This window comes from Eulemur rufifrons, chromosome 7, assembly GCF_041146395.1.
Source record: "Eulemur rufifrons isolate Redbay chromosome 7, OSU_ERuf_1, whole genome shotgun sequence".
NCBI lineage: Eukaryota > Metazoa > Chordata > Mammalia > Primates > Lemuridae > Eulemur > Eulemur rufifrons.
In genome coordinates, this window is record NC_090989.1 from 210,911,982 (window position 1) to 210,936,609 (window position 24,628).

Genomic DNA, 24,628 nt, shown 5'->3' on the forward strand with positions numbered 1-24,628 from the left:
GTTTAAAACACTAGTGCATGAAAATGTGTCATAAAGCAAGCTATAGGTCAAACAATGGATTGGGAATGTATTTAACACAAATGCAGACAAATGGGTTAATATTTTAAATGTGAAGGAATGCACGCAAAGTGCTGTTTGGAGTACCATTTTAGCATCTCACATTCTTGGGCTATCTTGAATGTTCCCATTTAGTGGCTTCCACAGTCTCCCCGGCTGCTGATAGGCACAGGGCTGCTGGTGGCCGGACTTGCTTCTGCAGGTTCCAGGAGGCCTCCACGGCGCGGAGGGCAGCTTCTTCTTTTATTTATAATTGCAGTATTGGATTAGCAAAATCAAAACTCAAAATTCATTATCATACCTATTGAATTCCAGAAGAAAGCGCTGCAGTTTGGGGCGGCAGCTCCTCTAGGGTAGGAGATGCCAAGAGCAGCTCAGAGGATGAGATAAAGGCCTGAGCAGACTCCGCAGATTCACGTTTTAGTCTCTTCAAGAGCTTTTCATCTTCCCTTTTGTGCTGTTCTTTGGAGCTGTTCTCATCTTTAGAACTCCGGTTTCTGGTATTTACTGACAACTTAAGTACTCACAAGAAGTTTGTATCACTTGAAAGAGATCTTTGAAATTTTGAGTGTTTACTGTGATGTAAGGAAGCTAAATGCCTTGTTCCTGACTCGAGTTCAGTGCATTTTATCTTGCAAAGATTTTGTATTTTACATCTTTAGATGCCAACAGTGCACATAATTTCCATTCTGTAGTTGGCTAATTCCCCACAAATAGTCCATTTTATGAAATATCGTATTCCTCAAGTGTAAACGCAGCAGTGGTCGGGTGGCTGCTCTATTTCTGCATTAATGCCGTGGGTGAACTCCCCTGTGAGCTCCAGTGCCAAGCAGCTGGGTGACCACAGACAAGACTCTCCACCTTTCAGAGCTTCATTGTCCCCGTCTATCAAACAAGAAGATTGGACTTGAGCACCACTCGGATGCTTTCTAGCTCTAAACTCTGACTCTTTTGCTGAATGTCAAGGTCAAAAATCCCAGACTATGGCTGTGGTCTTTTTGCAATAAGAATGGGAACTTGGGGACAAGAATATTTTTCATAGCTTTTGAGGGTCAGAGGGAATGTTGAGGAAGGCCTAGCCCAGGGGTCAGCAAAGTACTGCCCATGGCCAGCCCAGTGCTTGTTTATTTCTGGGCTTCAAGCTAACAAGTGCATTTTAAATGATTATGTAAGTACCTATATAACATCCTTGATTTTGCTTCTCTTAAACAAACTTCAACTTTTAACTTTTTTTTTTAACTTTGCCTGCAAAGCTTAAAATTTACAATCTAAGCCTTTATAGAAAAAGTTTGTCCACTCCTAATCTAGCACATACCCTCAGGATTCTTCTACAAATGGGAGACCCTGGGAGGTGAGACAATTTGCCCTATGTCACATTGTTGGGTAAACACTCGGGCTGGGATTACATCCTGGCTCTCACATTCCCAGCCCAGATGGCTTAGATGACATTGAACACATCTAAAATGACTCAACTCCTTTTTCGCTAAAGCAGAACCAGTAACTAAGGAACTACATTAATTTTTCAATTATAGCAAATGAATTATCACAAGAGACAACTTGCTTTATATAAATGGGGGGAATCTCTGTGATTCAGTAGCAAGATCTCCTGTGTATTTGGGGCAGTGTCAAGCCTTTGTTGTTCTATCTTAGCTTGCCAGGACCTAGTGACGCCTTGGAGACTTCCATCACCTGGGAGTAAGTCAGAAGGCCGGGGACCAAGCGTGCTGCCGCAAACACAAAATTCCTAGTAGAGCCGGGCTGCGGGGGAGACAGACTTCCCACAGGAAGCTCACTGCCTTCTGGGAATCACGTTCTGATTTTAAAGTTGAATTCATTAAATAAGGAATGACTCACTCCAGGGCTGGTTCTAATTACTCATTTGCTCACAGTCTGTGTAAGGTCGTTGTTTTATTAGCAGAAACAGTTCAGTAGTGGAGCTTCCCGAGTCAATGGCTCCTGCTCAGGTGAGCACTTTGGTGCTGCACTTAAGTATTAATAGTTCATTGCTTTAAAGGATGTAGCTAGGGTGAAAAAATATGCCAGCCAAGTGTCCTCTGAAGTAATCCAGTCATAGTCCTTGGGGGCTAGGATTTGAGCCAGAGGAGGGCACTGTCAGTGTGACCAGCTGTGACTGCCTCAGCGTGACCTGCATTGGGGAAGACATTTTGCTTGGCACTTAGACAAGTAAACACTCCCACTGCTTCCCTAAGAAACCACAGGAGAGGAAAAGTGAAAATATTACCAAACCCATTGTTACTAGAAAGCAGACGCTAGGATTTTCTGAGTTTTAAGTGCATTCCACAGTTGGCATGGGGTTCTATTTTCTCGCGTTTTTGTTAGTGGGTTGGTAGTGAGTGTTAAGTTGATGTTCTTTGCTACCCAGGCTTAAATTGAGGCAGAATCTCACAGCCTCTCTCTCCCTCTCTTCTATTCTCTTAAGACCTAGTGCTTGCTTACACGGAAGGAAATGTTGGGCCTTGTGTGCCAGTGCCGTTCTTCTAGGTCAGCCCATAATGGTAGGTCCAAGGCAGTAGGGTAGAGTTCAGAAGAGGCTCTGGTTAGTTGGCTCAAGGCTGGCTATTGGGGGTGTCCATGGGGGTGTACGCCCAATGCCATGTACAGAGGGGTGCAGCTTCCTGCTTGGCTTGGTGGATGGTGGATTGAAGACCCTAGAGCCATGGCTTCCACAGCGGGGTACCTGTGCATGGGGGTGTCAACAGTGACCCTCCAGGGTGGAGGAAGAAACTATTCAGACTTCTGACATTTTATTTTTTATTACCTCTTTATAAAAGTTCTACTGTGTAGGTTTTATAATGTACATAACATGTAAAGACAGCTACATGTGTATCTAATTTATAAATAAATATGCAGTTATTCATTAGGTATGAATAAACAATTTTTTCCGCAGAAGATTTGGATACAGCCCCTCTAGATCTTACAGATGAGTCTACCAAGAAGAAAAGGTTGGGCGTGCTTTTGAAACTGTGTTCATGCCAAAGCTCCAGATTCCAAAATAGATGTGAGATCTATCTGCTCTAGTTACGGTGGTGACATGCCATTTTACATGCTTTTGGTCTATCACTGCGGTAAGCCAGAATGAGTCACCCAAACACAGTCTAGGCTTTTCCCAAGCTATCTGGTAGGTGCTGTGTCACTCTCATGAAACGTCCTATGGTGACCCTTGAGTCCCCAGTTTACAAGGGTGCTGGACTCCATTTGAATGGACACAGGACACAACATTAGTGAGAATTCTGTGGTGGTGGGAAGAGCGTTCATTCATTCATTTACTTGATAAACATTTACTTCTTATCTGGCACATGCTGGACACTGAGAACACCCAGATCTTATTTTTCCTTCTGAAAAACAAGGTGTGATGATTTCTGAGTTTCATCCCCACTTTGACTGTTCTTTAATCATTATTCTCCCAAATTGCTGCTGTTCTTATATATGCACTTTTGGATCATTGCTCATTGCCTTTGAAAGCAAAAGGAATAGCCATCTGCTTTTTAAATGTGGTAAATGAAACGGTAAGCATGTGGCGCAATGATCTCTAAAAGCAAGGTTTAATTTTGTTCCCTTCTTTTTGTGAGTTGCAAATTTCCAGCATAAAAATTGAAAATTAATAACTGTGAGCTTAAAAGGGAATATAAAATGAATGTTTTCCCTCTTGAAAGAGCCTTCGCTTCCTTTAAGAGGAGTCCAGTTGGGAACTTTTTAAACCACCATATCTCTACTTCATTAGAAATTTGAAAATGGGCAGAAGCTTTAGCTGAAAAAGAAATAAATAGAGTTTTTAGGATAGCACACTTGATAATCTGAACATAAACTGGAAATTTTACAATTAAAGAAAGGAGTATCCATATTAAAAAATAGAGCCGCCCTTGTGATCTGTGGTCTTGGGAGTCCCTGCTGGTACCCTCAGCCACAGCTGGACAAATTGGACCCTAAGTACAGGCTTGGCCCCACCCCGGCTCTAGGACCAATGTTTTGATTTTTAATGTGAAATCCAAAGCAATGCCATAGTCACTGTAGAAAATTTGGAAAATATAGAAAAACACAAATAAAAATTTAAAACCACCTGCAATCCCTGATGTTCAAACTGTGGTGTATAATCCATTTATATATTTTCACCAAAATTTTTTTTTAAATTTTAACAAAAATATACCAGGGATGCTATTTTATAATCTGCTTTTTCACTTCACAATAGAATATAAATATTTCCCCATGACATTAAATATTCTCCCACAATTATTATTTTTGATGGACATATATTATTCCACCACATAAATATATGAAAATCTTTCTCACCCCTCCCCCCACATTCCACCAAACTATTTTTGAGAATGTCTCTCATTGTAGCCTTGCAAAAACTGGGTATAACAATTTTTTAAAAATCTTTGCTAATTTGAAAGGCAAAAACTAGAGTGGTTGGATATTTTTTTTTTTTTTTGCATTTATTGACCGTTTTCTTTTTCACTTTTTGAGTCACAACTAGAACGCGCGAGAGAGATGCCCTTGGCTAGCGTGTCAGGTAGAGGATTGAGCCCTGCTACCTCTCGCTTCTTGATTACAGAGCAGCAACACAAGGAGAAGAGCCTGGATTTTTCCACAGGAAGAAACAGATGCCCTGTTTCTTAATACCATCTGTAGAGCTGCTGAGAAATATGGAGAAAAAATTAGAGCTCCATTTATTTATACAATCTAATTTAATTTCCTTTACTCAGAGAAAAATGGTGTATCTGTAATGGTGACTTGAGCCTGGAGGGAGTGAAATAATAAAGCGGAAGTGATGGGAAGCAAATTCATCCTGTGTAGAGACAAAGGAAGTAGCTTCTTGCTTGAGACTGTTACAGACAGACCAGAGGAGGCTGTCAGACTTGGAGCCGGAAAGCACAGCGTTGTCATGCATTTCTAATTCCAGGAAACCGCTGAGAGACTACACTGGCATCTCACAAAACTTCACTGTCAGTAGATTGCCTTGATGTATCCAAGTCATAGAACATTTTCAAGCGCCCTAGGTTCAGGCAGGACAGAGGAAAAACACTTTGTTTATATGGAAGGAAGAATCTGAATTATAGGGAGCCTTGGTCAGCGAGGTGGTTTAAATTCCACCCTGAGGGAATTCCTCATGCGTGTGTCTGAAGAACGCATGACAGTGGTGAAATTTCTAGTCTGTCTGATCTCTGTGGGAGATTTTCATCTGGTTCTATCTATGGACAGCCATGGAAGGTCTCCCTGCATGTCACTACCGCCCCTAGAGTGGGGGTAACCACAGGTATTCAGGTTCCTACTTTTATTCATAGGAGTTCAGAGGCCTTGGGCTGTTGAGTGTGAGGGTGTTTCTTATAGTAGATAAACCGGAGAGGAGATGGACAATGATGTTAGACCATCTCTGGGTTGCTTGTTGAGTAGTGATGTCCGTGAGCTTCCTTGGTGCTGTCATTATGTGACTCTTGATCCTTAGAGGCTGCGGTCCCCTTCCTCGCCCTCTCCTCTGCTGTGGCCCCTTCACTTCTCCCTTTTCTCGGCGTGTGGGTTCTTTTATCCAGTCTGCAGGGGAGGGAGGAGACCTTTCTCTCATGGGGTGATGACTTCTCAAATTAGTGGTCAGGTATTTGTGACCATTGTTTCATTGTTGGGTGGGCTGATTTTGCTCTCTGAGCTGAAGATCATGACACAGCCGCAGGAATTTCGTAAGTACGGGTGGAAGGAGAAGCCCGTCAATTAATATCTCAAAATATTACTTGTGTTATTGTTTGGTGTCTGGAGAAAGAGCAGGTGGAGAGAAGGAAGTCAGGATCCCAGGCCAAGTGTTTCCATGGGGTAGGCGGAGCCTGACCTCCTCTCGGCTCTACCGACCTCCACTAGGACCGCTCAGTCCCATGCTGCCGCCCCGCACTTCAGCTGCTGATGGGACAGCTCCACCTGCCTGGCACACACGGCTCACACTTTACACATCAAGCTTAATATGTTTATAGCTACACTCATAACCACTTCCTTCCCCCAAACCTGGTCCCAAACCTGCTCCTGCTCTGACTTGGCTAATGACTCACTGCACACGTAATTGTCCCTGCCAGACCTGGAAGCCACCCTTGCCTGGTCACCCACCTTCACTCAGACACCAGAGTTTTATCAAGTCTGTCTCAGAAGTAACTCTGACATTTGTCCCCTGCTCTTCACTCTGCTGCTACAGCTTTATTTGAGATCCCTTTTTCTTCTGTCTTGGGATACGGCAGCATCTTCCTTATGGATCTCCCTGTAACCTCTCCTCTGAACTCTGCCTGGAGTCCTTGCCTGAAGTTTCTGGAACCTGCCCACTGACTGTGAGGAGGGTCCAGCTGCACAGGGTTTCGTGGCTCCTCACACACTGGCCCCCGCTCCCCCTCCAGCCTCCTGCCTTATTTCCATCCTCTCTTCCTGCCTTCACCCTCTCGCCATTCTCTGAAGAAAGCTTCCCCTTCCGGTGCTGCGTGTCTGTGCTGGTTCCTTCCTACACATGCCTTTGTGCAGGCGGCTCTATTTTCTTTCTCTGGCTCCACCAGGTAAATCTGTACTGATTCCTGAAGTGTCTCCTCCTCTGTGACATTTCCTGGATCCTGACGTGGCAGTAATAGCTTTTCTCCTCTGCTTGTGTTTGCACTGTGGTGTTTAAAACACCTCTTTCTAACCATCGGCTTACATGTCTGGCCTAACTGCATGCCCCTCCCAGGACAGGGCCTGGTAGCAGATGACTGAATCATTCTGGCTGGCTTTTCTGGTCCTGACCCGAAGCGCTAAGATTAAATATAAGTTCTTTATTGTGGAGTAAAACACAAAATTCAGAATTCTAATTTGTGTCCATTGAAAACTCAGAATGAGTACGTTGTATACTTACAATGCGTTAGGCTTTTTATATTATTTAAAAAGAATGAGTGGCTTTTTATATTCTTTGCTTCGACTTTATTTCTTAAAGTATTTGAACATGACCCTATTGGAGCAGAGTATGATAATTTTAAACATTTTGTGCAGAAATATCATAGTCAATTTCTTTTCGGGGCGGGGGGTAAGGGGACGACTCCACCTGGATGGCTCCATTCCCTAGAACATGGAATCAGTGACTCAACATAAACGTCTCTCTTGAGTCACAAGCGTGGTTTTTGACTTTTCTCTCCCGAAGCTAACTTCTTGGAAAGACAAGCTCTTTCTTGTTTATAAATGAGTTGGAGAGTCAGGAAAATACGAGGAACTAACTCTGAGGAGGTTCTTAGAGCCACTGAGAACAGTGGTGTTGGAGCGAGCCTGGCTGCACCGTTTGAATTGTGCTCTGACTGCAGCCGTGTTCTCCGGAGGGTTTTTATTGGCCTTTCTCCTACCACTGCGTAGGGATTCCCGGCACTGCAGAGAAGTGCTCTCAATTTACAGGCAGGAAACACTCAATCTGATAACGGAAGTCGTAAGAAGAGTTTCCAATATGCCAAAACATCTTACAGGTTTCCGGAAGTTTTTATATGTAAGTTATCCTAATGTGCTTCTCATGACCATTTCTTTGAAATGGATAGGACAGATATTCTTGCCTTACTTTCTGAATGAGGAAATTGAATTACACAGATGGTTGGTGACCTGGCTCTATGGTCCTGTCTCTCAGTGGTGTTGGGAAAAGCCTCCGTTTCTCCTTACTTGCCAAGAATATATCCATCCTGTCACAAATATATTATTAAAATATTTTATATTTCATTAAATTAATAAAATATTAGAACAGTCCTCTGAGGTATGTGATAATCCCAAAGACTTTTAATAATGGATACTTAAAGACTAAATTTATTACAAGGAAATTTAATGAATATAATAATATTTTATTATCTCTCTACTTGGGGTTAGCAGTTAGCTAAAATTTCAGTGAATCGCCATAATTATTTTATAACTAATATAATAACTAATGGCCAAGTCTACTACATCTGTGAAATCCGTTAGTTACCAGCTGATAAAGTACATGATATTGATGATGATATAATGACAGCGTTATAAAATACCTCTCCTTATCAAGTAACCTAGTCATGTAAGCACCAATATTGTCACTGTTTTACAGATTTTAGCACACTTCCATGACTTTCTCAAGGTGACAGGCTGGTCAGGTAAACTCTTAACAACCAGCAATACTGCTTCTTTACTATGTGGGGAGAAGTAACTAGTAACCACATGTTAAAGAGACAGATGGTTGGCAGAAATAACAGAATACAGATTACTTAAATCCTCACTGTCTTCCTCTTAAGTAGTTAAAAGAGACCAAAAAAAAAAAAAAAAAAAACAAAAAAAACAAAAAAAACCCAGCATGTATTGAAAAAAAAATCACTAACATTTATTGAGTAATCTCTGTGCCAGGCGCTGATCTGAACATGCTATGTGTATTAACTTGATCAATGCTCCCAAAAAACCTTGGAGTTACATACTGCCTTTACAACGCTCATTTTACAGATGTGGAAACTGAGGCTCAGAGATGATAAACAGTGCCGCCAGGATTAGAACCCCAGGACTGCCCCAGAGTCTGTGCTTTAAACCTTCTTTCTACAACCACTTAGTAGGTTCTCGGTCACCACCTAGGAGCCAGCATCACGTTGGGCACTTGATGCGCGTATCTCAGTCCCTTGTCATGACAATCTGGAGAGGTGTTACTGTCTCCACTTCACCGTCCGGTGTCAGGGCTCCAGGCCATCCAGTAACTTCCAGTCGTCCACCAAGGAGCGGCAAGTGTGTTGCCTTGCCCCGAACCCGTGTCAGGAAGTTCACTGCAGAAGCGGATGGTGCATTCAGGCCCATGAACAGTTCTTATCACTGAATGCTGTCCCTCCTCTTTGGCTGCTGCCTGATTTCTTCTGACATCTCATTATGGAAAATCGATTCTCCTCTTCGCACATCCTCTGTTTTCTTTGACCTCCTGTCACTGCCCAGACATGCATTCCCAATTCTTCAAACGAACAAATGAATCGAAACAGGAAAAGTATTCAAGGGTGTCCAAATGCCATGCTACTGATACTGCTCTGTTGAGCCTGGCGCCCCGAACAAGAACAACACGCCTGGCGCAGTATTGCGCAGAGTTCTGGCGTTGACTCCGCTTCCCCGCTGACTTTTCTTCCACCTCTGGAAAGGCAGCCATACCTGTGGGCAGAGTCCAACAGGGTAGAGAAAAATCGCTGGGACAATACAAAATGCTGGTCCTGCTAGGTGCTCTTTCTCCAAATAAAACAGAAGGTCCACAAAAGAAAGAGAGCAAAGGAATTTACTTAGGATCTCTTGAAAAGTAGCATAGAGAGTGAGAGCAAATTTAAGAGAGGGGGGAAAAATAAGAAATGTATGAAATGTTAAATATTGTGACAGACTGTAGTTAAAATAATAATCATAAAAATAATAAATAATGATTTAAAAAGAAAAGGTAGGAAGGGGGTATTTGAGACAATGGTGAGATTTTAAGCTTGAGAATTAAAGGAGAGGTAAATGTCCTGGTGGAAAAGGATGGAAGGAAAGTATGGGGGTGGTTTTGTTGCAGGTTTTGTACTTGCTTTCTGTTTTGGTTTTGGAAGGTCTGTTTGTTGCAAGTGAGCTGTCGGGTCATGTGTTGTTTTAACACAACAACAGCAGAAAGATTTATCTCCATCCCCTCGGAACAGGCCAAAGGGGGTTCCTGCCAGTGTGGAGCCCTGGCCTGAGCCCTGCAAGTGAGGCCTCACTGACCTTTGCTTCATCTGTGTTGCTGCAAAGCAGAGATTTGTCTGGAACAGTGATTTTCAGATCTGTTCTTGAGCTTCCTAAAGATTTTCAGTAGTTCTTCAAGAACCACTGTTTGTGAGTATTGAGGAAGGCCCAGTAGGTACTATTCCAGGGCCCCACCTGTGTCAGTCCATCTGTTATTTGTATGGAGAGTCTGCTCAGAATCCTATCATAAGGGGAATTGCAAAGGGTGAAGATTTTGTGAATTTTAGGGATAACTTCCTTTCAAGCTTCAGGTTGAAAATTGACTAACCTGGTGAGAGTGGGGACTGCTGGGCCATACCTGGGACTGTGGACCCAGGAGAGGGGGGTGGGGCCCCTGCGACGTCCCGGCAAGTGGTCTACCCACCTCAGGCCACAGTGCATGGCCGGCAGTGTCCTTCCTCTCTCCAGGATTTACCGTCGGTCTTATTCTTTTTCCTGTGTGCATTTTTACATAGTTGAGGTCACACTGCTTATATAAATATGCTTTTTTCATTTAGAAGTGTATTGCAAGCATTTCTGACATCACTAAATTCCTCTAAACACGACTTTTAATATCTGTACGATATTCCATCACGTGTTTAACCATTTTCCATTAGAAATTTAGATTTAATTTGTTTTTAACTATAATAAATGATACTCTAATGAACATCTTTAATCCCCAAATTTTGGTCATCATTTCTGATTATTTCCTCAGGAAAAATTCTTAAAGGTGGAGTTTCTGGGTCAAAGACTACCACACCTGTAAAACTCCATATATTTTGCTAAATTTCTTTCCAGAAATGGTAAATCAATTTATAGTCGCAGAGTGAAGCATAACAATGCAGCATTTCAGCTGACTGCTCTGAATGTAACCCTTTGTTTCATTGGGAAATAAAATTAATATTTTTTATTAGAAAATCATCTTTTAGTGGCAGTAGCTATTTAAAGTATAAAATGTAAAAATGTATGCATGCATGATGAAATTGCATGAGGAAAAATTTTTCTTCTGAAAATCAGGGTGAGGAAAATGTACCAGCAAAGAAATATAACTGTAAGAGAGTATGAGGGGGTAGTTATTAATGACTTGAAATATTTTCAAATTTAGCGTGTCGTAAAAGGGTCGGTTCCCTGAGCACTTATACTGGGACGCAAGCACATTTTTTTTTTTTTTTTTTTGCCTCATGTATGTACAAGTGCAAGATTTTCAAAGTGCTAGGAGTCAAAATATGTTGGTTGATTGGCTCTTGCATTGAAAACACTGACAGCTGTCATTCTGGGGTGCTGGTGTTTTAGTCACCCATCCTAATTGGATGCGTAGGTTCAAATCATGACTTTGCCACTTACTACCTTTGTGACTTTGCTCAGGCCAATGACTCTCTCTAAGCTGCTGTTTCCCTATCTGTAAGATGAAGGAAATAGTAGGGTTGTTGTGAGGATGGAGATAATGACAGTGTGTGTGAGGAGCTCAGCACTTTGCCAAGAGCTAAACTGCCCAGTAACCCTAAGGAGCTACTGAACGCTTGAAATGTGGCTGGTCAGAACTGAGGTGCGCTATACATAGTGTGCAACACACACCGATTTCAGACTTAGTCCCGGAAAGGAATGTAAGCTATTTTATTAATGATTTTATATGGTTACATGTTGAGATACTATTTTGGATATCTTGGCTTCAAATAAAACACATTATTAAAATTAATTGTATTAATAATATATTTTTTACTTTTTAAATACTTCTTTTTCCTTTTTTAAAGAAATAAGTGGCTCGCATTATATTTTTACTAAACAGCACTGTTCTGGAACATAATAAAGTCTCAATAAATATTTTTTAAAGGAAATCTAGGTGGGTTTTTTTCTCTGTTGTTGAGTTACCCAGCTGTTGTCTTATCTTCTGGAGGCATTTGATTCTTAGGGAACTGTAAAACATTTGGGTGGGGTCCTCTGGTCTGGATGGTTTAGAAAAAGTGGGGATGGGGTGATGCATGATATTTCATTGTTTGTTAGAGGGGTGAGTGGAGAGTTTAAAAATAGCGTCCCCCTCCCTCCTCCCTGCCCATGCTGATCTCACATGAGTTATTTCTGTTGGCGCATTAGGAAGCTGACATTTGATTCATTCAGTGGGTCCTGCCCAGGTCCTTTAAAACAGAATGGACGGTTAGGGAAAGGCTGCCCCAGGGCCGTGACAGGCAGGGGAGACCTAGGGGGACTGGAATAACCAGTATGGCAAAATGCTTGGTCAAGATCCAGACTCGACGAAGTCTCCACTTGCACATGGTGAACCACTGCAGCAGTAACGTGTTTGTCCGTCTGCTGAGACACGGCTCCAAGGTCACCGCTCGGAATGCGGGTACGTGCCATGCCCTGTGTCATCCCGCGCCTGGAGTGGTGTGCAGGCTTCCAGCTTCCTGCTCACCGATGGTCACTCTGGAGAGAAGCCAAGGGTGAACTTGGTGTCAGAGGTTTTTGATAAGGACGGGAAGAGAGGGAAAGAGAGGGAGGGAGAAGAGCAGAGACAGGCAGGAAAGAGAGCGAGCAGGCAAGTGCAAAGGGAAACTGCAGGGCATGTTCCTTTGCTCAATGAAAATGATACAAAGTTGCGGTAAAGGGGAATTACTCCCTAGTGGGCAGCCAGTTAGGAGGGAGGCAGTGGTGGTGTGTTCCTCCAGATGGCTCCGTAATGAGAGAAGGTTGTGGGGAAGGCAGATTGCATGACCAAATGGGCTCCCCCTCTTTTCATTGTTGCAAGGGTCAGATCTCAGATCTGCTTGCTGCAGTGACAAGAAGCTCCCTTTATCTGCAAAGCAGAGCTTCACTGAAATAAAATATCAGCTAAAGAACTGGGATCAAACTGACATTCTGCCATTTTCCTTTTCATTGGAAGGAGGATATTTTATGTCATTTTATGGTCCTCAGGGGAAATAGAAATTGAAATAAGAATTTAAACAGAGCTTACAGCATGAAAGAAGCCGTAGTTATATATGTATATGTGGTTTTCACCAATTGATTAAAACAAAATACATCCTGGGAAATGTCTGGAATTGGCCATATCTCATGCACAAGTGTGGAACTGACTTCTGAGTGAACTGAGATAAATTAATTGTCTTTGTATGATGACATAAGTCATACATGTGTCCTTGTTGTACAAAAGTTTTAAAAGCACAAATACATAGGTGCTTTCTTTTACCCTAATGCTTCTAATAGCCAATCTGTGACTTTTGCCACATGGGGTATAGGATTTTTTCATGAATGGGGTTGTTTGAGGTATATGATTTTATAATTTATTTTTTTCATTTTATCATATGACTTGAAGGACTTTCTACATCAATATGTATTAATATGCATCCCTTTAAAAATGGCTGAATAATATTATGTAATATAAAGATGCAACAATTCATTTATTTAGTTATCAAATTATTGTTGGAAATTGATATTTATTATTTTGGGCTATAACAGATGGTGCTGCAATAAAAGTATATACACAGTCATTTCTGTATAATAAATTCTTTTTTTTTTTTTTTTTTTTTTTTTGTTGAGACAGAGTCTCACTTTGTTGCCCAGGCTAGAGTGAGTGCCGTGGCGTCAGCTTAGCTCACAGCAACCTCAAACTCCTGGGCTCAAGCGATCCTACTGCCTCAGCCTCCCGAGTAGCTGGGACTACAGGCATGCGCCACTATGCCCGGCTAATTTTTTCTATATAGATTTTTAGGTGTCCATATAATGTCTTTCTATTTTTAGTAGAGACGGGGTCTCGCTCAGGCTGGTCTCGAACTCCTGACCTTGAGCAATCCACCCGCCTCGGCCTCCCAGAGTGCTAGGATTACAGGCGTGAGCCACCGCGCCCGGCCTCTGTATAATAAATTCTTAAAAGTGTAATTTTGGGGTTGAAGGATATACAAATTTTAACTTTTAATGGAAATGAGCAAATTGTCCTCTAAAAGACAAATACTCACTGACAAGGGGAGTATGAGAATGTCTCTTTCCCCACTTAATGACCAACTCTGATGTGATCAATTTCTCAAAATTTTACACAATGACTGAAAGAAAAAATGAGATTTTGTTATTTTTATATGCATATCCCTTTGTACCAGTGAAGAAGAGCATCTTTTCAAATGATAGCTGTCCACTTTCATTTCTTCTTCTAGAGAATTGCCTTATTTGTTTACTTTGCTCATTTCTATTGCATTTTTATCCTTTCCTTATAGATTGTAGGAATTCTTTCATAATCTGAATATTAATCCTTTGTCTTTTAAAAATGTTAACTTTTTTCCTCCTAATTTGTTCTTGGCTTTCACCTTTTCTCTGAATGTTAAGTTTATGACAAGGGCACTTTTTATATACAGACAACCTCTATATGTGCAGACTACTTAATTTTTGTGTATTTTAGGTTTTATTTCTTTTTTAATGGCAGTTTTCCTCATGCCGAGATTATAAAATTGTCTCCTGTGTTTTCTTCTTCATAATTAATACATTAGCTTGAACTATATGAAATCACTGATAATCAACTGCTTTTGGCCTACAAAAATGCCAGTTTTATGTGCTATATAATATTTATTTTAGTTTAACCTTTTAACTTCTTAGGAATTTTTATGTGTGCATGACATGATGTAGGGATCATTGCAATTGATAAGCAATTTTTTGCAAAACTATTTATCTTAAACAAATTTCCATTACATTCAAGGTTATGTTTCTGAGTTGTGTCTTATATCATTTCTGCTCCATTACTAAATTTTTAGTATAGTTTTGATATCAGGTAAGTCAAGTTCCCCCTGCATTGCTTTTTTAAAACAATAATTTACTTTTTTTAGAGCGGTTTTTAGGTTTATAGCAAAATTAAGAGGAAGGTACAGAGTTCCCTTATCTCCTCTGCCCACCCCCCACAAGCACAGCCACTCCCCCACCATTGCCAACATCCTGCACCAGGGTGGTGTGTTTGTTACAATTGATGGAACTACGCTGACACATCATGGTTACTCAAAGTTCATAGCTTACATTAGGGTTCCCCTTGGTGTTATACATTCTATTGGTTTGGACAATTATATATGACACGTGTCCACTATAGTATCATCCAGAGTAGCTTCCCTGCCCTAAAAATCCTCTGTGCTCTGCCTATTCATCCCTCCCTCCCTCCAATCCCTGGCAACCACGGATCTTTTTACTGTCTCTATAGTTTTGCCTTTTCCAGAATGTCACATATAGTTGGAATCATACAGTATAGCCTTTTCAGACTGGCTTTTCTCACTTAGTAAGATGCATTTAAGTTTCCTCCATGTCTTAATAGCTCATTTCTTTCTTGTGCTAAATAATATTCCATTGTCTGGGTGGAGTCACGGCTTTTCTTATCCAGAATTTTTTGATTATTCATGTGCACTTTCTCCATTTGTCATTTCAGAAAATATGTTGTATTGTATTGAAATAGTATCAAAGTTTAATGAGAGGAGAGCTGAATTTTCAAAATATAGTATCAAGCCCTCCTATTCAGGAGCACCATTATGTTTCTTCATTTATTGAGATTTTACTCAGTTATAAGTTACTCAGTTATAAGTTAACACTGTCCTCATGCAAGTTTTGGAGACTTCTTGTTATAGATATTCCTGGATATTTTGTGGCTATTTTAATTTGTGCATTTAGCTACTTTGAATGAGATTTTTCCATTATCATATTTTTATATTGTCTTTGCTGGCATGTAGTAAACCACCTGCTTTAGTATGTTGATCTTGCATGTGAACATCTTACTGAACACTTATTAATTTCTCTGGTTTATTTTAATCACTTTTCTATGTATATAATCCTATCATCTGGAAATAGTGAGAGTTTTGTGCCTTTCTTTCCAATGTTTACACTTACTCTTTTTGTCCGTATTATATTACACTATCTAGAGCCATCAGAATAATAGTGATGTGTGGTGAGAGTTTTTGGTCATGTTCCTGACTTTGGTGGGAATTCTAATGTTTTGCTATTATATATGTTTGTCATCGTATGTGGTGATCTCTGCAATTCTCCAGTAGATATCTCAAGTTCCTACCTTTCAGGAGATCAAAGTCTGAAGGAAAAACCCATAATAAATCTGCGTCACAGTGCAACGACTGATGGTCATGATAAAGAGATGCACAAGGTGGTATGACAGCTGTGTCGGTTAGGATGTCATCAGTAGCAAACAATGGAGAATCCTAATTAGCCCTGGTTTAAATAATATGGTGATTTATTATCCAAGACAAGTCCAGAGTCAGGGAGGATTCCAGGGTTGAGAACTAGTTTCATTTCATCTCTGCGCTGCTCTTGTCAGTTGGCCAGGCTTCCCCTCCAGCACTTGCCATCAGCATCGGAGGATGGCTGCCAGAGTTTCTGCTGTCTCCTCCAGTTACAATGTCACACGATAAAGAGTCTGTGCCATTCCAGGATGATCTATTATTTAGAAGTAAAAACTTTTGTCAGAAGTCCCTCTTCCCAGCCTCACTGTCTCTCCCCCTTCAATTTTTATTTTCACAGTTGGCACATATGCCCATTTCTAAACCAAATGTAACCAAGAGACTGGAATTACCACGATTGGCTTAGACTAATCATTTGGGGAGAAATGGACAACAAGGAGTCAGCCATGGAAACTACCAGATAAGAAGCATCTGTATCAGACTAGGAGTGGGGGATAGGGCAGCCTTCCCAGAGGGGTGACACGTGGGGTCTTACAGAATGCGTAAGGGCCATCTGGGTGCAGAGCACACTCCAGGAAGAGGCAGCAGTCTGTGCAAAAGCACAGAGGCATGAACATAGCATGACACATGTGGGCCTCTCTCAATAGAGGGCATGAAGGAAGTGTGTGGGGTAGAGGAGGGCTTTTTGTGCTAAGCTAAAGAGTTTAGTCTAATATTTAGGCTGAAAGCCTTTAGGGACCTTTCAAAAAGAGGATTGATATAACTAATTAGGCATTTAAAAATGATTGTTCTGGAAACAGTTCACAAGGAGCTAGGCTGAAGTCAAGGAAACCAGATGTCGTTTTAAGATGCCGTTGCTATCATCCAGTTGAGAAGTGGTAAGAAAGTCAGGGACAGTCTTGAAAGTGAATAAGGTGGCAGAGTTTGTAGAAGTTGATGACAGGTGTGAGCAGTGAGTGAGAAGAAGTCTTGGCCAACCCTTGGATTGCTGGTTTAAGAGAAGGTGGTGCCATTTACTATTTAGTGAGTGGTGGAGATGGGAAAGACGTGAGTGGGAAATGATGTGTTTGGTTTTGAACTTATTGAGGTTGATGTTCCTATAATTGCCTGGTAAGTCTGGAGCTCACTGGAGGGTTTTGAGTTGAGATGGACCAGAGATTCGCCAACATGTGTTTCCCAAACTAAGTTGTAGTCTAAGTTCTTTCATAGAATAAGTTTGGGAAATATTGAGTTAAATAAAACTGATTTCTTCTCTTCAGGACCTCGCAGATATTTTAATGTACCAATAGTAATATTGAGTGCTTACCATGTGCCAGGCACTTTACATGCATGAATTCGTGTATCCCTCTTCACACAACATCCCCATGCACGATGTCCTGGAATTGTCCCCATTTTACTAATGAGGAAACCGGAACAGAGCAATTAAATAACTTGTCTGTGGCAATTAGTACAAGGTCAGGATTCAAATCCGGAAAAGTGACTTCAGAGCTTGGACTCTTAACCTTAGTGATAATATCCAAAAATTTGATAGAGCATGCACAGTTTCACACTCTTCTCTGACCATAGAACACTCTTTTCAAAGACTGGCAGCACCTTAAGGGACGCTGGTGACCTGCAGTAGCAGGTTGAGCAATGCTGCAGAGGTGTATTGGAGCCATGAGTGTGGTTGGGACTCCAGGCAGAGAGTACAGAGTGAGAAGAGCAGGGAGTTGAGGCCACCACAGGTGGAGGTGAAGAGACTGTGAAGACAGGTGGCTGAGAATTATTGCCTGAAAACCGAGACAGTGTAGAGTCTCAGAGGTCAAGGGATGAGTAGGACAGAAACACACAGACATTGGTTTTAGCAATATGGTGGACATTGGAGACCCTGTGCAAGTGATTTCAGTGGGCTGGCAGGGGCAGCTGGCTGCAGAATTGCCAGGGTAAGGATTGCATGAATCATCCTCATGACTTCTAGATACTGAAGTCACCCAAGATGATGGCAAGACATTGGGTGTCAAGACAATCAGTGAGAGAAGAGGCACCACCAGGATAGCAGATAATGGCCACAAGGAGAAGAGAGTTTAGTCTGTAAGGAAGAAGGAAGATGCAGAAAGGAGAGAAGGAAGAATGGCAGCCTGTGCTCCCAGCCCTGGGTGTCCGGAGAAGACTGCCTGCATGGGAGGCAGCAGTCCAGGTTTCAGCTGGGGGGTAGCAATGGGGGACATCAGGATTTGCCCTGTATGTGGGTTTGCACGTGTACGTGTCTGTGTTTAAGTTTCCATTCGTGCGTACTTTCCTGCGTCATCCCTGTGGGATGGCTCTTCACAGGTTGTAAATAGAATGAACGGGCCACCTCCCAGGGATATTCAGAGGCACCAGGAGCATTTCTAGTAATCAGATATTCTGCAGTGTCCACACCTGAAAGAGAAAACCCTCATCTGGAAAAGTAAATGTCCTTCTTAGGATTTTTTCTTTAAACCTACAATACAGGAGTTTCACTCGAAGGATTAAACTTTATCCCCAAGAAAGGGGAGATATAGGAATCATGTGAGAGGTTAATGGCACACTGTCCTACTAAATTTTGGAAGAATTCCTGCTGCTTAATGTGAATAGTAAAACATTTTGAGACTGATAGCACATATTGAATATAGTAAATTTTAAAGTTTATTTTATTTCTAATTTCTGACCTAAAGTGTTAGTTTCCACAACAGCAAGTGGGGTGTGTGTGTGTGTCCCCTATTATCTTGGTTATAATAAAAATTACAGGAGAGCTGACATGTAACTGACTGATCATAAAATGTATTAGGTGAAACTTTTGAGAGTGAAAAGGGCATTTTAATAATGCTGCAAACCCAACAGGCACAGAGTGGGACTGCTCCAGGCAGATGGGCAGATAACGATGTGTTCAGTGAATGGAATGGGCCGATGGCAGAGAAGGCTCTTCTTGCTTAGCTAAGAAGGAGGGTCTGTCTCTCTGGGGCTCTGGGGTCCCCTTCTTTTCAGGCAACATGGTAGTCTGGAGAAAGCATGGGCTTTGGAGTCTGACAGGCTTGGGTTCAAACCTCGGCTGTGTTACTTCTTAGCTTGGTTACCTTAACTTCCCTAAGCCTCAGTTTTCTCATCTCCTTTTCTGCATATTGCATGATTATGAACTTTACAGTATTCTATAAATTTCCATATTTATAGAAATTTACTTAAAATCTTAGTGCCCTTGTTTTCTTCTCCTCTCTTTCTACATACAACTTTAAGTGGGACAGTTTGACATAGCCTGAGATGGAGCCACAGAATGCTGGAGCTGGAAAGGGTCTGCTGCATTTTGCAGGTATAAAGTCCAAGACCATAGAACTGAAGTGACACGTCCAATGTTGCTCAGATAGCATGGCTCAGCTGGGGACCTGGTGTCCTGCACCCCAGGCCACTGCTCTTTCCACTCCATCAGATTTAGCAGAAGTGGAGTGGTGGCATGTTCCATCTTCCTCCCCGACTTTTCCTTCCCCTTCCTCTTTCTTAGCTTCAGTTCAGGAGCAGAGCACACCTCCCAGAGCCAGTACTGCTAAGCTGGTCCACGTAGGTAGATCAATCAGAGTTTAGCCCTCCTCAAGCAGGTGGTTCTGGTTGGTAACCGGCAAATGTGTGCCGCCTGCGCAGACCTGACAATTTCACGTGTGCTTGAGCGGGGGTTGTCAGCACTGTCAGATCCACTGCCCCACTGTAAAAACAAAAATATCGTAACGTTCTCCCTGCCGTCCTGAGATGCAACTTATAGAAAATACAGTCTACCCACACTTCACCTTAAAGTCAAAATCATGCTCCAACTGCAATATAAGGAGAAATTAGGAGAAAGTGATTTATAATAAAATAAGAATTTCTAGAGGTTTTTCTCGAGTGTGACTCACCAGGAGGCAGAATGAAGGAGTGAGATGCTTGGAATGAGGGGGAGATGGGCATCAAGGGACTCTCCCAGCATTGGCAGGGTGGGAATGTGTGCTGCCACGCAGGCCACTTGACACCTTAGACATCCCCGAGGGTGATGATGCGAAATTCTGGACTGCTGGACGACTCTTAGCAAAAATCTTCCTTCCATTTATCCAGTGGTTACATTCTTGAAAATATCAAAATATGTTAAAATCATATCTCAAATGCTTTAAGTTTAAATGTAAAACAGACGTAGATTCTAGATTCAGATCATTATAAATAGGTGTTTCATCTACATGGTTAATATCTGACAGTTGACATTTGAAAGTTGTGTGGGATACAAAACAATTCTTCATTTTGTGGGCCTATCCTACACACTTCAGCATGTCTGGCCTCCCCGGCCCCCACCCACTAAATGACAATCATTCCTTTCATCGTTGTGATGTCTAAAAAAGGCTTTATGATTTTTAAAGCATCCTCCTCTCAGCCGAATGGTGGTACTGCTGTCTTTGTACCACTGTTTTGGAGGCTTAATGGGCATTTGATAGCTGGGTGTCAGCACAGGGTGCTTCGGGACATCTCAGAGAGAACCAGAATGGTGGTTCCCAATCATGCAGTTTGCCAAAGCCTCCCGGCGTGGAAAACAGCCTCGTGCTCACAGGGCCAGCTTCAGGTAGTAAGGCAGGAAGTAAGGCTGAAGGAATGTCTCCTGCAAAGCGAGCCAGTGTGGTTTCAGCCAGATGACAGCAACAACCATAGCAGATTCCAAATGGGAAAGACATTGTCAAGTGGGTTTAGAGTTACCCCAAGGAACCCAGGGTCCACAGTCTTTTCTTAGGAGGTGAGAGTAATTAAATATGAATTGCAGATGATCTGTTATGTTCTGATATCACCATATTCTCCCCAAAGTGCTCTCTCACATTTTTCTTTTCCCCACACTATGATCCTTTCCATTTCCTTGTGAGATAGTTAGGGGTTACTAGTATCCTCATTTTAGGGTGTTTGTTCTGGTGACACCTGTATTGCATTGCTTTATTCATAAAGACCATTGCACATGGGCAAACTGGACAAGGGCCATTAGCCAGGCTCTTTAGCTGTTTTGTACACATGCAAGATGCTGGAAACCTCAGCGGCAGCATTTGGATTCTGTCACAGATATGCTCAGAGTGAACAGAGAGACTAGGCTGGCTTCTGCATGTCAATGTGAGCACTGCTCACTCCATTTTCACCTGCCACTAATTTTGCTGTGCACTAAACAGGTTTTATATTTTACCTTAAGCAATGAGATGAAGAACAGCTCTTCTAATAACAGCATCTATCAGTAGCCTGCCAAGTAGGTTGTGTTATGATGCTTGGCATATCTTTAGGGCATGCTCTCATATTGGGATCTATGTGAACAGTGCAGATGGGAGTGGGCAGTGTGCAACCTGCTTGACTGTACATGGCAGGCCCTCTGCCTGCTTCTCATCAATGACTAGTCTTTTCCATCAGCTATTGCTATTCCATTATTGCTGTTTCACTTTGCAAGGTCTTTCTTCAAATTAAATAATGATGACAACAGTGTAAAACATATAATTATATTGCTGTACTAAAAGGTAATAATAGTTAACATTTATTGAGTGTTTCCTGTGTGTCAGAAACTGTATAGCTATTATTTAATTTTAATTGGGTTACATAATTATATAAATTTGAAAGCTATTTCCTTTACCTCAATCATTGTCATTTTACTTCTAAAACAAAAAAGTTATCAACCTTAATTGAGCTTTGTGAATATATTCAGGAAGATTCTCAGATATGGATAAAGTAAAATAAATTTAACAAGCAGTGTAGACAATCTTTCTAATTCAGTATTTCTGGTACTATGGACATTCTTGTTGGAATTCACCAGTAAATGTGTTTAAGAAACTTTAAGCAGCTATCGTATAGATAAATTTCCTTATCACATATAAGGAAAATTGAGAAAATATGGATAAACAACTATAATAAAATTTACCTTTGTTTTCTATATCGTGGACTTGTTATGTGTGTTGATAAAATGATATTTTTTTTTTTTTTTTTTTTTTTTTGAGACAGGGTCTCACTCTGTTGCCCAGGCTAGAGTGAGTGCCGTGGCGTCAGCCTAGCTCACAGCAACCTCAAACTCCTGAGCTCAAGTGATCCTCCTGTCTCAGCCTCCCGAGTAGCTGGGACTACAGGCATGCACCACCATGCCCGGCTAATTTTTTCTATATATATATTTTTAGCTGTCCATATAATTTCTTTCTATTTTTAGTAGAGATGGGGTCTCGCTCTTGCTCAGGCTGGTCTCGAACTCCTGAGCTCAAAGGATCCGCCCACCTCGGCCTCCCAGAGTGCTAGGATTACAGGCGTGAGCCACCGCGCCCGGCCGATAAAATGATATTGTTTGATAATAGATCAAATATAGCCTGATGCTCTTTGTTGAGATAGTAACATTTAATTTCTGTAGCTATTTTTACTATAGACAGCCCTTAACACGACCATAATTTCACTTCATCCTCACCCAAGCCTGATGAAGTAGGTGTTACTTTTGTTTTGAAAGTTAGCAAAGTGAGCTCCAAGAATATTAAGTAACTTGTAGTTGCTTGATAACTAAGTCTCATACTATAAGTAAATGACAGAGCTGAGATTTAAACCCAGGTTTGTCCAGCCTTTCCCAGTCCCTTTCTACTCTACGCCTGTTCCCTTGCAGTGTGAGCGCCGAGAGGAGGGAAAAGTACACCCAACACTCGTAGCTAGAAAAACTATCAAAGGGAAGAAAGCATTCATTTCCCTGTCAACCTTTTCCTTTCCAGAAAAGTAAGTGAACACTTCTGTCATTGAGATCAAAGCACGAGAACACTTGAGTGACTTGAAATATGAAAACTCCAGCCAACTTTTATTACAGTAGCATTTATTATATTTCCTGGCAGCCTGTAGGCCTAAAAAGACCCACAGGAGCATTTTATGTAGACTGCACAGATTTTTCTTCAAGTTTGAATTTTAAAACTTTTAGATGGAGCTCAAAGTGGTCAGTTCTTCCCAGTCACCCCCACTCCTCATTGTCCCACACCTGGCTCACATCCATGCACAGTAGACACCTGCTTGGCCTGTGGAGGCCCTGGCCTTTGTGACCCCTGGATTAGTTACTGTGATGATGTCTTCCCCAGAAGCTTCACCCTTTGCTAGTGCTCTGTTTTTCCTCCTTATGTCCGGGAAGTCTCAGAAGAGAAATAAATGAGGTAAGAGAATAGGGATGCAGAGGGTGAGGACTCAAATTTTCCATAGCATGGCTAGGAAAGGCCTCACTAAGAAGGTGACATTTGACTCAAGACCTTCAAAGAGGAAGAAGGTGTGAACATGTATAAGGGGAGAGTGCTCCAAGCTGAGGGAGCAGCCAGTGCAAAGGCCCTGTGGTGGGAACCTGACTGGCATGTTTGAGGGATAGTAGGTGGTCTGTATGGCTGACATGGAATGAGTGCTCAGGAGAGGGTGTCATTGGGGAACAAGGTCAGAGTGGTTGAGAGGAAGTGGAGGGCACACTGAGTGTGGCCTCAGACATCCCCACCAGGACTTGGCTTTCACTCTGAGGAGGATGAAAAGCCATCAGGGAATGTTGAGCAGAGAAGTGGTGTGATCCACCTTCTGTTTTCAAAGGTGCTCCAGCTGCTGTGTGGGCAGCAGCCCTTACACAGGCAAGGGCCAAGGCAGGGAGACCAGATAAGATGCTGTTGCAATAATCTAGATGAGAAGGGATGGCAGCTTGGACCATGGTGGTAGCAGTGGACGTGGTAAGAAGCAGTGCGGTTCCGGATGTGCTTTGAAGGTAGAGACATAGAAGGCGCCAAAAGGTCCAGGATGTGTGGAATAGATCAGGGTCAAGGTGCTTGGTCGGAGCAACTGGAGGAATGGAGTTGTCATCAGTAAAACACTACAGTCTGGAAACTTTGGATTTCTCTTACCCTGTTGTTATAAGAGAGAAATATGGGAAGTGGAAGAAAGGGAGAATGTGTTGAATATCAGGAGACTCACGGAGGAAAGGCCATGTGTATGAGAATATGCTGTTAGTCAAGAGCAAAGAGCATGGAAGATCTGTGTGACCACAGGAGCAAAGAAAATAGCAAAAGAGGATGAAGGTGGTCACGGCACAGTAGCTGCTGCTCACGTACAATACGTTACTTTCGCTGCTTTCCTAAAGGGGCCAGTATAGCGAGCCTCCGGCTGGGACAGGGACGCCTACATATGTAAAGACATTAAGCATTCCAAAAAGCCGTAACACTTTTCATCCTTCCCTACACCGTGAATATTTTCTCCCTTCAGGTTTCATGGAGTATTATATGGGAGTAGACAATTTATAGCTTGTATTTATTTTTTACTTTTATTGAGGTGGAGTGTTATAACATAAAATGAACCGTTTTGAAGTGAACGATTTAGTGGCATTTAGGACATTCACATGGTTGTGCCACTAACCCCTCTATCCAGTTCCAAAATATTTTCATCACCTCAAAAGGAAACTTGTACCCGTTAAGAGTTACTGCTCATTTCCCCGTCTCCCCCAGTCCCTGGCAACTACCGATCTGCTTTCTGTCTCTAAGGATTTGCCTATTCTGGATATTTCATAGAGATGGAATCATATATTATGACCTTTTGTGTCTGGCTTCTTTCACTTAACATATGATTTTGAGGTTCATCCGTATTGTAGCACGGATCAGTACTCCTTTGAATTTTGTGGATGAATAATATTCCACTTGTATAGATAGACCACATTTTATTTGTCCATTCATCCATTGATGAACATTTGGATTGTTTTCACCTTTTGACAGTTGGAG

The 24,628-nt window shown here is 41.9% G+C and overlaps 1 protein-coding gene across 2 annotated transcripts in view; it reads left to right on the forward strand.

Annotated features, from left to right (window-relative positions):
- FRMD3 (FERM domain containing 3) overlaps positions 1-24,628 on the forward strand; it is a 254,155-nt gene that overhangs the window by 223,864 nt on the left and 5,663 nt on the right. The window lies entirely within an intron of this gene.